General features: G+C 42.3%; 1 protein-coding gene across 1 annotated transcript in view; it reads right to left on the bottom strand.

Annotated features, from left to right (window-relative positions):
• Positions 1-10,204: 10,204 nt before the first annotated feature.
• LOC114610830 (tyrosine-protein phosphatase non-receptor type substrate 1-like) overlaps positions 10,205-14,663 on the bottom strand; it is a 130,460-nt gene continuing 126,001 nt past the window's right edge. The window contains exon 8 of the mRNA XM_028755459.1: positions 10,205-10,545. The gene's annotated coding sequence lies outside the window, so the exon portion shown is untranslated. The remainder of the gene's footprint in view (positions 10,546-14,663) is intronic.

Below are 14,663 nucleotides of genomic sequence, written 5' to 3'. Positions count from 1 at the left end.
AACAGTTGAATTTTTGTCTGTTGAGATTTTTAAAAATGGTTTTGAGGTGCAATTAGCATGCAACAAATGCATCCAAATTAGATATATAATTTGGTTGTTTTCGATAAAGAGGTAATTGCATTGTAACTCACTCTCCATCCATGACCCAGAACATTCCTGTCTCTTCTCAAAGTTGTCTACTCTGCTTTGCAGTTGTCTGTTTCCCTGCCCAGGCAAGCTCTGGGCTGACTGCCCCTGGGAGATTAGTTTTGTTTCTCCTGAGTTGCACAGAGAACTTCCTTGTATACAGCCCAATATATCTGGCTTCTCTTTCTCTGAGAATAATGTATACATTTTTTCAATCTAGTCATGTCATAGCACATATATTCCACTGCATGGAACATATCACCTTTGCTTACCTAGCTCTCAGATATGCGGAATATATTTAATTGATTGACAACGTGGCTGGATTTAAATGAGCATTTCGCCATTTGCTTCGGTTTGTGCAGGAGGAAGAGGTAGATTGAGATGTGGAAATGTGGAGGTTTGGGGAGGGAAGTTTTTAGGGTTTTTTTTTGATACTGATGACCTGTTTTTAAAATTTAAGATTTATTTATGTATGTGAGTACACTGTCGCTGTCTTCAGACCCACCAGAAAAGGGCATCAGATCCCATGACAGATGGTTGTGAGCCACCATGTGGTTGCTGAGAATTGAACTCAGGACCTCTGGAAGAGCAGCCAGTACTTTTAACCATGGAGCCATCTCTCCAGCTCCACCTTTAGATTCTTTTTGACTATGATGCCATATTCTTTCAATATCTCACTGGCTGTCTTTTGAATTAGAAAGGCCACAGACAGGCAGCTGTGGACTCAGGCCACAAAGACAGGCAGCCATGGACTTAGCAAATAGAATCCACAAGGCAGTATTTCTACTAAATATGAGAAAACATGTTCTGCAATAATTTGTAAAGCATGTTCCTTTGTTTTAGGCTGTAGACTTGGCAAGGAGCAAATGTCTCTGTAGTAGGATGCTTTGTTCTCAGCCTGTGCTACACTAACAGCTAAAACTGGAATGAATTCAGACCCAGGGTCTCTTTGCTGTGGTCTGAATTCATGTTCTTCACACACACTCACACACACACACACACACACACACACACACACACACACACAGAGAGAGAGAGAGAGAGAGAGAGAGAGAGAGAGAGAGAGAGAGAGAGAGAGAGAGATTGGATATCCAAGGTGATGGCACTGGAAATTGAGCATGTCAGGAGATCCTTCTCCTGTGACTGGATCAGTTCCTGTGAACACAGGATAGACCTGGACTATCCTCATCTCCTCCTCTCAGAGACATGCTACTGCTGAGCTCTGTGTAACCCCCAGCACGTGAAGCTCTTCACCGTGTTATATCACAGCAGGAGGCTCTTTCTTGCTGTACGTAGCCACTCATGCTTGTACTTTTCTGCTTCTAGATTCATGAGCCTAAATAAACGATTGTATATTCTAATTACTGTTTCAAGTATTCTGTTATACCAACAGAAAATAAATGGAGACACTTGGCCTTAGTTGTCTACTTTGCTTATACCACTCCGATTCTTAGAGGCAAGCATGATGATAAGAAAGAAACCTCATTTAATTGACTCTTCATTATTTTATTAGGAAATTGCTAGGAGGGTCCAGTAGACGTCTTCTTAAGTAGTTAGTAAATAATCGAGTGCAGTGGTTTCCAATGGACATGGGATAACAAATGTGGTAATTATTGGTCTTTCTCATGAATCCTAGAGATGACTTTATATAGAAGTTGGTTGAATTTATAATCTTCACACCTCACCTTTGAGATGAACTCTCTATTCAAAAGCCAGAAGCAGTTTGTTCATTAAAGACTGAAAAGGAGGTTTATCCCATAACATTGAACTAGGAGCACATCTTACTTCCTACCCTTTCTTCTCTCTCTTCAATATTTCCCAGTAAGATTTTTTTTTGAAATTCATTTTTACTTGCAAGATTATACCCATTTTAATGGAAAAAGGAGAGTCTTAAACTTAATTTGAACTCCCCAGTGACCTAAAAAGTCAGGGCCAGCTAGCAAAGAAAACCACCTGATGGCAAATGCTAATGCAGCCATGCTTGGTTATTCTCATTTGTGTCTTTCTTATTAAAATTACAGTATTCTCTCCATTTCTCTCTCTATTTGTTTCTCTCTCTATTTGTCTCTTTCTCTCTTTCTTTCATTTTTTTGAGATAAGGTTTCTTTTTCTGTGTAGGCCTGGCTATCCTTGAACTTACTCTGTACACCAAGCTGGCCTCCTGCCTCTCCCATGTGAGTGCTGGGATTAAAGGTGTGCCACTACCATCTGGCCAAAATGACAGCATTCTCAAGGTCAAGACTGATAATTTCTCTATTCTTCCTCTTGTGTATACAACCGATTGAAAACCTTTATGTTTCATTATTTACTAATTACTAAGACAAGTTCCAACATAGAAATATGGCTTGAAAATTTAAAATGAGATTTAAAATGTGTAGTTCATCAATCAATGTTGTGTCTTTTCATACAAAGAGGGACTTTTATGTCAGAGGGTCAGTGTTGAGGGGTTTTCACCAGAGGAGACTGCTCAGACATGAGTTTAAGCCAATAGAAAGTTTTCATTAGCCAGGCTGCGACTACACTGGGTGTTTGAGATCCTAGTGTGGCACTGAGCATTTCTCAGGGTGAGCTTTTAATCACAAAATCCAGGTTCTGGGTTGACATACTTCATTTAACAAGAACAGTTAGCCAGAAGCAGAACTACAGAATCTAAAAAGCCTCTTTATGATGTTTGATGGATTAGGCCTTTGCTTTAGTTTTGGCAGGTGGTGTTGTCTACATGCTGAGTTTTACAGCCTGAATAGCATTTCCATCAAGGAATCAGTTGTGTTAAGGTCTCAGGGCCTACTAAGGTCTGGGAACCTGTTATAGTCAGCAGTATCACTTGGAAGATTGGACCCTACAAGACATTACTCTCAGAAAAGCCTGTCAGCATCTGAGCGTTTTCATTTTCCCATAGGAGCAAGGGTTAAGAGGAAGGAGGAAGGCAGAGAAATCCAACTGAATGGGTGGAGCAGAAAGGATTCCCAGAGTCAAGTCAAGCTTCATCCTGATACAGCCCTCCCACTGGTCTCACAACTAAAGGACCAGAGCGAAGACAGCACAGCTCCAGTCAGTGCTGAGCCCCAGCAGAACGGGGTTCGTACTGTTACAGTTCCTGTGCATCAAACGCTGCTATCCTTATGGTTACTGTGCATCAAGCAGGATTCCTTACGTTTCCCCCAACTGAAGACCCTTTGCAGTTGACGCTTCCTCACTGAACTCATATGATGGTTTGTTTTCAAAAGCTGTTGGGCTCAAGATGCATTTTGTTTTAAATAATTTTTTCATTAAAAATTCAGCTTGTAGTATAATACGATTGAAGCTCAGCCTGAGTTTGTTTTATAATGCACTGGACTGGAAAATCTATGAGCAGTGAATTATTCAAGATGTAGAGACAAATAGGGCTCTGAGCTCTCACGTGGAGAGGGGTGATCAAAGAAGTAAACAAAATTCTATGTATCTTGTTATCTCATTTAATTTATCTTTTAAAAACTCCTTTAACTGTTAGAGGAAAGAAATCAATATTAATCTTCACCTTGGTCAGGTTCTGCACTTCAGTTAGTAATGAATGTCAGATCTGACCACAGTCCTCTGCACCACAGGCTCCACAATAATATTTCTGAGCCTTTATTAAAAACGTAATATGTCATTGGATTTTCAAATACGATTCTCCAGTGGCTAATTTGACTAATTTTATTAATGAGAGGGTTTTGATGATAATGTAGTGTGCTTTCATATAAGATTGAACTATAAATTATTCCCACTGAAGGTGATGGGCAGCGGCTGCTCTGAGACTCGGCAGGCACCGTTGGAATTAACCCTGCAATCTTGCACTTCCTGCAAGAACCACGACTTCACCCAGCTGCAAACTGGTGTCGGCTCACAGAAGCTTTCCAATCAAATTTCCCCCCAGCAATCGTCTACTGCTGACGCTCATAGTGTGTGAAATGTCATCTGTATTAATATCTCCCCGAAACCCTTTACCATTTTGTTGTTCACGGGACACTGTGGATTCCAAGTTTTTAAATATAAACTGAAACAACAATCAGACACTGACATTGGAGGTCAAAATTGCTGCAAGAGACAGAACATCTTGCAGCACGTTTCTATGAGGAAGGGAGCTGGACTGTATCTATACTAAGAGAAGGCTAAGGTCTGGGAGAGAAGGATTGTACCTGGCAGAGAAGTGAGAGGCACTCTGCTTCACATACAGAAAGTCACAAACAATATTTCCAGCTGCCTCTGGTTTTGTGTCCTTTGTATACAAACAGTGGAACTGGTTGTTCAGGAGGACAGTGAGACAATGGGGTTATTTGAGTGCTTTTTCAGAGGATGGAGTGCAAATTAGAGGGAAGCAGAGGTCAGCCCAAGGAAAAGAAGTCTCTGTGAGCAGGGCCTGCTTCCCAGAAAAGACAACACACAGTGACCTACTTAGCAAATGAAAACACAAACCAGAGGAATTGGCCAATACATATCCTCTCCTGTTCCAGTGATTTCAGGTGTTCAGAGCAAGACCAAAAATTGCCTACACGAGGGAGTTCCCTTAAACTTCCCGGACAATAAATCACAGACTGTTGAATTTTTTTGCTTTTCTACGACTCTGTTAAATAAAGGACAGCAGCAAGCTGAGGTCCGGTCTGTGCCTGCTTTCCTTTTTTGGATGAAGGCAACATTTGACTAAGAACAGCTCTTCCCCAGTGACCATTTTATGTTAAGCCTGGATAGGTTCCTTTGAGTTGGCCCCCTGAGGCCTCTGGAAGTTCCACAAACCAGATGTTTTACATATTCTGATGAAACCCATATGTTCCAGTGTTCATGTCATTATACACATTTTCTAGGTGAGTTCTGAAATAATTTTATTCAAAGCTTAATACTTACCAGGAAGATGAAAGAGGTCAGATTTTATAGGCCCAAACTTTCAAAAGTCTTAGAAGTTAAAGATTTTGTTAATGAAAAGTTATATCTAAATCCACACCTACATGCTGTCACTCTGTCTCTCCGTCTATCTACCTAACCTTATTGTGATCATAACTCCAACAAAATACACAGAGAAAAATAATCATCATAAAAAACACTGAAAAATTCAAAGAAAATGTCCTTGGGTAAAGGCATCACTAGTGAAACGTTCTTGTTGGTGAATCTTGGTGACATACTTCATGCCAGCATGAATGAAAGCTGCTATCTGTAGTGGCCTGATGAGTTCTTTTTTCATACCTATGTAAGAAATATCAAGTATTATGATGGCTAACATTATGTTTAAAGCTTAAATTACTACACTTAAAGATCTGTAAAGCAAAAATTACATCTAGCCTCTAAAAGTTGTACCAGTGAGAAAGAGACCCTGTTAGCCAGCTTGCTTAAGAACAGATGGCTTCCCGGAATGCCTGTGGTTTTTCTTGTAATTGTCTAGTCTTTTACAATTTTAACTAATTCTGTCTTTTATTCAAGATAGTGGGCACAGTGCTGTGTGTTTCTGCTTCTGTAAATAAGCTTGCTTGCTCAAGGTAACCAATGACATCTGTTTGTTAACTGAGCCCTGCTTACACATAGGCAGGATCTGTGCCACCGGCCTCCCCAGAGCATAACCTTGTGGGTTTTAGTTTTTTTGTTTTTGTTTTTTTGCCTTTATAACCGCCTGACTAACATGGCTCAAGGCTGCATCTTCAGAATCCCGACTTTCTGGTGCAGTCCTGGTGCAAATTTCAGTAAAGCTTCTTCTTTACAGTTACTCACGGTCAGACTGGCAAATCTTTGAACATCCCCAGACCTGTTGCTTTGTAACAAAATCTTACTCATTCAATTTTACCAATGAATGCTTGGGAGCTAGCGTGAAAGCCTGCTAGCTTAGAGAGGCAGAGAAAGCACCCAGCTGACCTTCCTTCTCAGCTGATGTCCCAGAAGGAATCCCCTCTCTGATGCCTCTAAAAACCTCCTTCAAACTGAATGTCCCTCCCTTCTACTTCCTGTGCTTCTCGCTGTCCATCATCCCGACTCCCTCTTACTGTCTATGTTTTTTCTTTTCCTTAGTAATCCTATGTTCACTTCCTGTCAACTGGTTGCTTGCTCCACCTCTTCATCTATGACTGACTTTATTTAATCTTGTCTACAGCATTCAAGCAGAAAGCTCTTAGATTAAAGGTGTATCGAAGGCCGAGCCACACCACAACTAAAAACAGGCTTTTTCCCATTAAGTATCATACCTTGGGGTTCACAGTGTGATCAAATATCCTGCAACACAGACCTATAACAATATGAGTCTTTTCTAACAAATACTATAAAACTCATGTTGAAGACAAGTAATTAAAATCTTTTTATCTCTCCCACATTGAAAGACTTTCACGGAAATGTTTTAATCTTCCCCCTCCCAGTAAAACCTTTGTTTACCCAGAGGCTCACTGTTCTAGGAATTTGATGGTCTGGAGCAGTCACTTTTTTTTCTTGAAGTAGTGACCTCTTTTTCTGTGCATGAATTCTTTTCAGACAAGCCAGTTGGGTATGATTGTGAGGTCAGACTCCAGCCACTGGGGAAAAGACACAGCCACCATTTAAGTTAGAGTAAAAACTGAATGCATTTCCTGTCTCAGAGTGTTTACTCTTTTGAGCACGCCTGTTGGGGGATGTGCAAGAGGAAAGTCCAAACAGCTTGAGAGCTCATGGAATGTGGCCCACCAGTTAGCACAGCTACAATGGATGTGCCTTGGAGAGGCAGAGCCCCGAGGACTGTGGTCCTAACGTCTTCATGGTGTGGTGAGGTCTTGCTCTGCTTGCTGCCCTTGTTTCTCTCCCAATCTATGAGTTGTGTGAAAAGTCTAAGGGGGCTTCCAGCCCCTCCCTGGGCGGTGTCGTTGGCACTTACAATATCAGTGATTGAACTTTTTCAAGCATTGCTATAGATTAATGAGTGAGCACCCTTGGAAAGAACCTAGAGATATAGATTGTTAGCAATGACCAGCGCCCTTAGAAAGAATTTGGAGAAGTAGATTGTTAGTGAAGTTACTTAGGTTAAGATGTTTTTGTTAGTGGCTCTGATGTAGAAAATCTTAGGAACCAACTTAGAGGCCAGAAAAGTACACTCTTAATAGTTAAGCTGGGGACTTTTTGAGGTCAGGGAACAAGAACAATGGTAGCCTGGCTGGCACTGGATGATGTGTCTCTCTTGCTAAAGCTGGTGATTAAAGTGGTGATTAATTTCTTGTACCCATTTTTGCCATCAGCTTCCTGATATGAGTAAATAAAAAGTTGTTAATGAGTAGATGTGTATCCCGAGGATTTAAAGTAGAAATGACTGTTTTTATTTAAAAGTTTAGATTTGTGGTTTTTAAAAGATTTTTATAGGATTACCTTTTAAGATAAATAATAACAAAATTGGCCATTTCTATATAACTACAAATTGCAGCCTGCCAGTAAGAGAAACTGGCTGATAAAATTACTTTGCTTGCTTACACTTTGTTAATCTAGAACAAGTTGCTTAGTTACAAATGTGTGTGGGTTCTTGGGAGTGATTTGTTTTTTTTTTTACCTCTGATATGTTAAATGGTCTTTATGTAAAGGCATTGGGGAACATACTTTTTTAAAAAAATAATCATTCACTATATGAAATATAGAATGTAGTCACACTGTAATTTCTATGCTGCTCGAAAGATTTTCCTGGGACATATAAGCTGTGGGAGAAAAGAAAAGTTATTGGAGCTTGTTGAAGCTTACTCCATCCACCCAGTTTGTGTGTGTGTGTGTGTTGACTCCTTCTCCCCCTCTTTTGCTTTCACTGCCCCCAGGGAGTATTTTGCCAGCCTGGTGAATCAAATTTTATTCCCTCAGAGAAAAGTCTTCTGAGTGATCAATTGCTGACTGTACACCCTGCCTCAGTTTACCATGGACGTTGAAGCTGGTCTTTGACATATGCCCTCTTGATCCAGAGCAAAATCTGTCTGTCCAGACACTTCAGTTGGAGTAATAATATCTTTCTTTTTAAACCCAAACTTATTTCTAACAATTTGGAGGATCAATTGGAAAGCTATCTCTCCTAACGGAATGACTCAGACCTCCTACCAGGGGAGATGCCTGCCAGCAACTCTTTTTCAGGGATCCTTGGGCGTTGGGCCTCTGGCACTTTCCAGATTAGCCAAAGAAGAACTCAGGTTTGAAAAGGTCTGGACAACACAGGGAGGGGAGGTTCAAAGGAATCACCATAGAGACCAGGAATACGCTGTGCTCACACCAAAGATAAAATGCCGTGGGGGCTAGGTGAAAGAGATTTCAATAAAAGAGCATTGAGCACAATAAAAACCAGGATAGAAAAATAACTAAGGAAAAAAAAAAGAAAGAGAAAACAAAGAAAAGAAGTATTACCCTCAACCAGAGAAACAGCTTTTCTGGCTGGCCCAGAGGCCCTATTTAATATAACTGCCCCTGCCCCAACTATGGAGAGACTGAACAATATGAGGTCTCTGGATTTAAGTTTAACATTCTATTTTCACTCTCTTGGAACAGAATTATTCTTTCTCTCCCTCAGCACCCATCGCCCTCAGAGACCCCAGGAGACCGTGGGTATTTTCTGGTGGCAGGGGAAAAGGCAGTCTCTTGGTGTGGTCAAGTCTGACTGCCTTTATAACTGGGTAAAGGTACCACACAAAGCTGCTAAGGTTTTCAATTAGGATTAACTAATTGTTAATCAGCTGAGTTTTAAAGGTCTTGAATTCCAACCAACATGGAAAATCAGAGATCCATCAGATCTCAGCCCCACGTCATACTCAGAATGGGATAAAATAGGAGGAAACAAATTCTTATGTCTGGGAACTAAGGAGAAGGTAAGGCATCATCCAGATGATAATGTCTGGTGGCATCCACAGATATGATTTGTCTGGTAAGACATATGGAATCAACTTTCATGGGTTGGGCATGGAATTTCTTCCTCTGTTCATTTGCTATTTCATGCCTACCTGTTGAGGCCGTAGGAAGCATCTTATCCTATATAAATGCTAACCTAACTAAGGTGTCTTTTTATTTAAAGAAATGAGTGAAATTTCCCATATTTTGTTGGGGAACTGGATCTCCCTATGTAGACCAGGCTGTCCTCAAACTCACAGACATCAGCCTGCTTCCTGAAGTGTGTATTACTACACCTAGCTGAAACTATGCAAATTTAGGCAGTGTTATATATGGATTCTACAAAAATTATGCCCTGGTGGAGAATGGGCTCACTTTACAATGGAGCTGAGCTCATATGCAGAAAATAACCATGTCTTTTGCCACTATCTTTGCTGATTACCTCATTAAGATGGCAGTAACTGCATGATTTGGCAACCATCTTTGCTAATGACATCATAAAGATGGTGAAAACCATATGACTTCACCAATATCCTAGTTAATTTAATCACACCATGAACCGAAACTGCAGCACCCATAAACTTCCTGGTGCCACTGAGCCCTCATGGGGCTACCCCTTATATATTATACCCAGGAAGTAATAGCAGATCTCCTCTGTATTTGTTTTATTTGATTTTATTTTGACTCATTGATTTGCATGACACATTTGCTGAGTTTTAAAGTGGATTTAGGGATTTTCTTAGCCATATGCCTTCAACACTATAAGGTATCAAAGAAAGCTGATACTTCTTTTTTTTTCTTTTTATATTTAAAATACTTTATACTTAAAATACAATATATTCTGATCATGGTTTCCCCTCCTTCAACTCCTTCCAGATAGGCCCATCTTTTCCATCCACTCAACCTCATTCCTTCACGTCCTACGTGTGGCTCGTGTACCCAGTGAGACTCCACTGAAGAAAATGGTTTTTTTTTTCTTTGCAAGTTGATGGAAATTGGAGCCAGCATCTTTGTTAGGGATGGGACTCTGTGCCCATTTCACATCTCAGCACTGGAATCCCATCTGACTTGACCCTGTGTAGGCCCTGTGTGTGCTGACACAGTCTCTGTGAGTTCATATGTGTACCAGTCCTGTTGTGTGTTGGAAATCTCTATTTCCTTGGTGTCATCCATCCCCTCTGACTCTTGTACAGTCTTTTTGCCTTCTCTTCTGCATCGAATCCTGAGCCCTGAGTGGAGGGGTTTGATGGAGTCTTCTCATTTAGGACGGAGGGGTTTGATGGAGTCTTCTCATTTAGGACGGAGGGGTTTGATGGAGTCTTCTCATTTAGGACGGATGGGTTTGATGGAATCTTCTCATTTAGGACGGAGGGGTTTGCTGGGGTCTTCTCATTTAGGATGGAGGGGTTTGATGGAGTCTTCTCATTTAGGACGGAGGGGTTTGATGGGGTCTTCTCATTTAGGACGGGGGGGTTTGCTGGGGTCTTCTCATTTAGGACGGAGTATTTCAACTTCTCTCACTCACTTGTATGCTGTCTAGTTATGGCTCTCTGTGTTAGCTTTCATCTACTGCAAACAGCTTCTCTGATGATGGCTGTGTGAAGTACTCATCTATGGGTAGAGCAGAACGTCATTAGGAGACATTCATTGCTATGTTCTCCTATATAATATATAGCTAATATATCTCTCTATATTAGAACTGCAGTATCTGGATTTCCCTTTGGCCCACACTCTATTCAATCTCATGTTCTTGGCTACCTGAGCACTGTCAGGCATGGGTCTCATCTCACTGTGCAGTGGGACTTAAATCCAATCAGAGGATGGTTGGTTACTCCCACAACATTTATGCTACTACTGTGCCAGCCTATTTTGAAGGCAGGCCACCATTGTAGATCACAGGATTTTGACCAGAGTTATGGTTGACTTTTGTCCTCAGTAGTGTACAGAATGCCTTCTAGTACCGTGAATACTATCCAATAGCGGTGGTGGCTCTAGTGAGACACAAGCTCCCCTTCTCTGTGTTCAATAAGATATACAAAAGTTGTCTTCAGTGATAGGGCCTGACCGTCAGTTTGTGGAGAGCAACCAAGAGCCTTGGCAATAGTGGGTTGTTGGGGGTTTCCATGAGGCCTCTTTGGTTGATGACTCAATTAGATGTAACCTATCCCTCGCCCTGGACGTTCCACTTGGTGCTGAGAGACGTCTAGTCACAGCATTTTCTCCCCCATTATTTAGTGACTCCATTTAGAATTCTTCCATATATGTATATATTTTAAGATGCTTCTTCAGTAGTAGGTTTCCATATGACCCCTAAAATGGCCCTTAGTGTTTGTTGTCCCTTCCTGCAGGGAATGATAGCTAGTGCGTGGTTGTGCGGGTGGGCATGGGTTTCTGTTGGGTGCAGTTGTGTTTTCTGCTCTTCTTGGGCGCCTCAGGAAGGAGCACCTCCAGAGAGAAGCAGAAGTGCAGGATTCTTGACTGGTCCCCTTCCATGTGATGCCAGGATGCTGGGCTGTGAGAAGCCACTGGGGCACTCACGGGTGGGAAGATAACTCAATCTGAAGTTCCCTGGGGGTGGGGGGCCAGGGGCTCTTGAGTAGGGGATCCCCAGACCAGGAGGCGGCCAGGGTATGACTGGTCTCAAGCCCTTGGGCTCTCAGACGCTGCTGAGAGGCCACAGAAGGACCGAGACTGGGGGCGTGCGGGTGCGTGACTAGCTCGCATGCCAAGAGAAGCAAGGGAGGGAAAGGGAAGCCCCGACCGCAGAAAAGGGATTCTTTGGTTACTCGCTTGGCTTAAAGAAGCGGGCCTCCGCAGTGGAACTCCACAGCATGCCCCAGAAGACCCGAGGGAGTCCATGGTTTTACAGGCTTTATTTTCATGGTGGATGGTAGTTGAATCTGGTTGTACCCCCACTTAGGTCAGGGCAGACCTGACTTAAATAGGGAGGGAGGATGATCTGGGAAAGAATACTTAATTAGCTATGCCCTCTGGCCTTTAGGTATCTCATTAATATGGAAATCTCTCTGGGCCTGAGGCCTGTAGTCACACCCTCTACCTGTGGAGGGGCTGGTAGGAGCATTGCCCTACGTGACTGAACTGCGAAGATCAAATGGAGGTCTACACTACGGCCACGTGTCAGGAACCTGGATTCTAGAAGCTCAGGGAAATAGATGCCTGTCCCTCACAGGCATGGACACCTGTTGGGTCTCCAGGCTATTTCCAGCCAGCACTTCTATCAAAAACCAAGTCATCCTATCATGGTCCCACACCTTCTGTATTCCTTCCTTTACCTACCTTTCCCCTCCCCCTCCTTCCTGTTTACTTCTCCCACTCCAGCCTTGCCCCTGTGTGAATTTCATTCAGAAAGGGAAATTAAATAGTCACCAGAGGTGGATGGAGAGAGGGTACTGGGTGGGGGAGGGGGTGAGGAAGGGTATGGGGATGGCATAGGGTGTGGGGGTGGGGGTCTGGGGTCAAGAGTTGGGAGTAGGGCTGGGAGTGAGACTGGAAATTGGTGGGGGACATCTCTGGAATTAGTTGGAGACCTGGAGTGGGGGAGGCTATAGGAAGTTTATGAGAGTGACCCTAGCTAAGATCCTTACTAGCTAGAGATATAGAGACTGAAGTGGTCACCTCCTGGACTTCCAGTGGAAGGAGAGAGTCATCAACCCACAAACCACCCACAAAACCTTCAATTTGAGATTTCTCCTACCTACAAGATGTGCAGGGATAAAGATGGAGCAGAGACTGAGGGAATGGCCAGCTAACGACTGGTCCAACTTGAGACACAGTCCATGGGAAAAAGCCAACCTCTGACACTATTAATGTTACTCTGCATGCTTGCAGACAGGAGCCTAGCATAACTGTCTCTTGAGAGGAAACCTCCAGCAGTGGATGGAAAGAGAAGCAGAGATTCACAGCCAAACACTAGGTGGAGCTCAGGGAGTCTTGTGGAAGAGTGGGGGATAAAACTGAGGGAGCTGGAGGGGTTAAAGACACCTCAAGAAGACCCACAGAGTCAACTAACCTAGGCCCATGGAGGCTCATGGAGACTGAGCCACCAACCAAAGAGCATGCAGGGTTAGACCTATGCTCCCCCAACATTTGTAGCAGATATGCAGCTTGGTCTTCATGTGGGTCCCCTAACAATAGGAGTGGGGACTGTCTCTGACCCTGTTGTCTGCCATTGGATCCCTTTCCCCTACCTGGACTGCCTGGCTGGGCCTCAGTGGGAGAGGAGGTGGTTAGTTCTGCTGGAATCAGATGTCCCAGGGTGGGATTACCCAAGGGGGCCTTCCCCTTCTGTGAGGAGGAGGGGAGGGGTAATAGGGGGAAGGTAAGGGTAGAACTGGGAGGAGAGAAGGGAGGAAGGTTGCAGTAAGAATGTAATGTGACTAAAATAAACAAATTATGAAAAAAGAAAAAGTTTTGGCATATTTAAACACAAATATTATGTACAGAAGGGAGAAGATTAGGAAAAGAACAGTATACATGAGGCTGGAGAGATGTCTCAGTGGTTAAGGGCACTGACTGTTCTTCCAGAGGTCCTGAGTTCAATTCCCAAAAACCACATGGTGGCTCACAACCATCTGTGAATGGGCTGATGCCTTCTTCTGGTGTGTCTGAAGACAGCTACAGTGTACTCACATAAAATAAATAAATAAATCTTAAAAAAATAACAGTATACATGCTAGACATGAGTGCAGGCTTTTCAAGAGAGTCATAATGGTTTAACAATGACTCTATGTTCAAATTTTGGTGGCCTCCGCTGTTACAGTGTTCAAAGTGTTTCTAAGGAGCTTTTATTTTTTTCACTAAATGATTATGGGCTGTCAAGAGAAAACCAGCAGTCACAAGGTAAAATGTATCCAATTGTATTAATTTCTAAGGAAGTTAAGACTGTTTTAACTCTAAACAAAGTTTTGGAATACTGAGATTACAAACACACACCACCATACCCAGCATGTGAGGCTTCTTATAGGGCTTTAATGTCTGTTTCCAGAAAAAATGAGGCATCTCTAAACTGAAGTGTGCTGTATGTGTGAAATCCACACCAGATTTATTTACAAAACTTAAAAATACCCTGCAGTAATTTTATGTTATTTGCTGAACAAAATCTAATATTAAAGTTATGTAAATGTATAATTAAGATTAGTTTTTTCTTCTTTTAGAAAGTTTGCAGTAGTGTGCATGGCTATCCTTGTGGCTCGGTGGCTCTGTTACTATTGGGTCACATATCTACAAATAATTAGAAAGTTAAAAAGAGGACAGATTAAAAAGCTAATCTTAGTACATTAACTCTGAGGTCCCCAGATAGTGACATAGCCATGTGTCTCACCAAAACCAAACAAAAATAGTAGTAAGGAAGCAGGTCTGAGCTGTTAATTAGTCAATATGGCCACTTCCAGGAGAGAGAACATGGATGGATTACCAGATCATATTGCAAGGGACTGACAGGGTGAAGAAGCACACACAGAGTGGAGAAGAGGCACACACAATCTATCTTGGTCAACATGTGCTTGTTCATACTCATCTCAGAACTGATGAGCAGAGACAGGCTGTCTCCATGAGAAAGTCATTTCTTACTGGAGATTTCATCCTTTCACAAAATGCTTATACATCAGACATTTGTTTATGGGACCTAGGGAGACTGTCAGGTATGACTCGTAGGAAAGAAGATGGCAGAAAAATTGGGATATTTTGGTGTTAAAAAAATATATATATAT

Source organism: Grammomys surdaster, unplaced genomic scaffold (genome assembly GCF_004785775.1).
Source record: "Grammomys surdaster isolate TR1022 unplaced genomic scaffold, NIH_TR_1.0 129, whole genome shotgun sequence".
Lineage (NCBI taxonomy): Eukaryota > Metazoa > Chordata > Mammalia > Rodentia > Muridae > Grammomys > Grammomys surdaster.
Note: the sequence above shows the minus strand (reverse complement) of the source record. Positions and strands in the feature narration are given on the sequence as shown.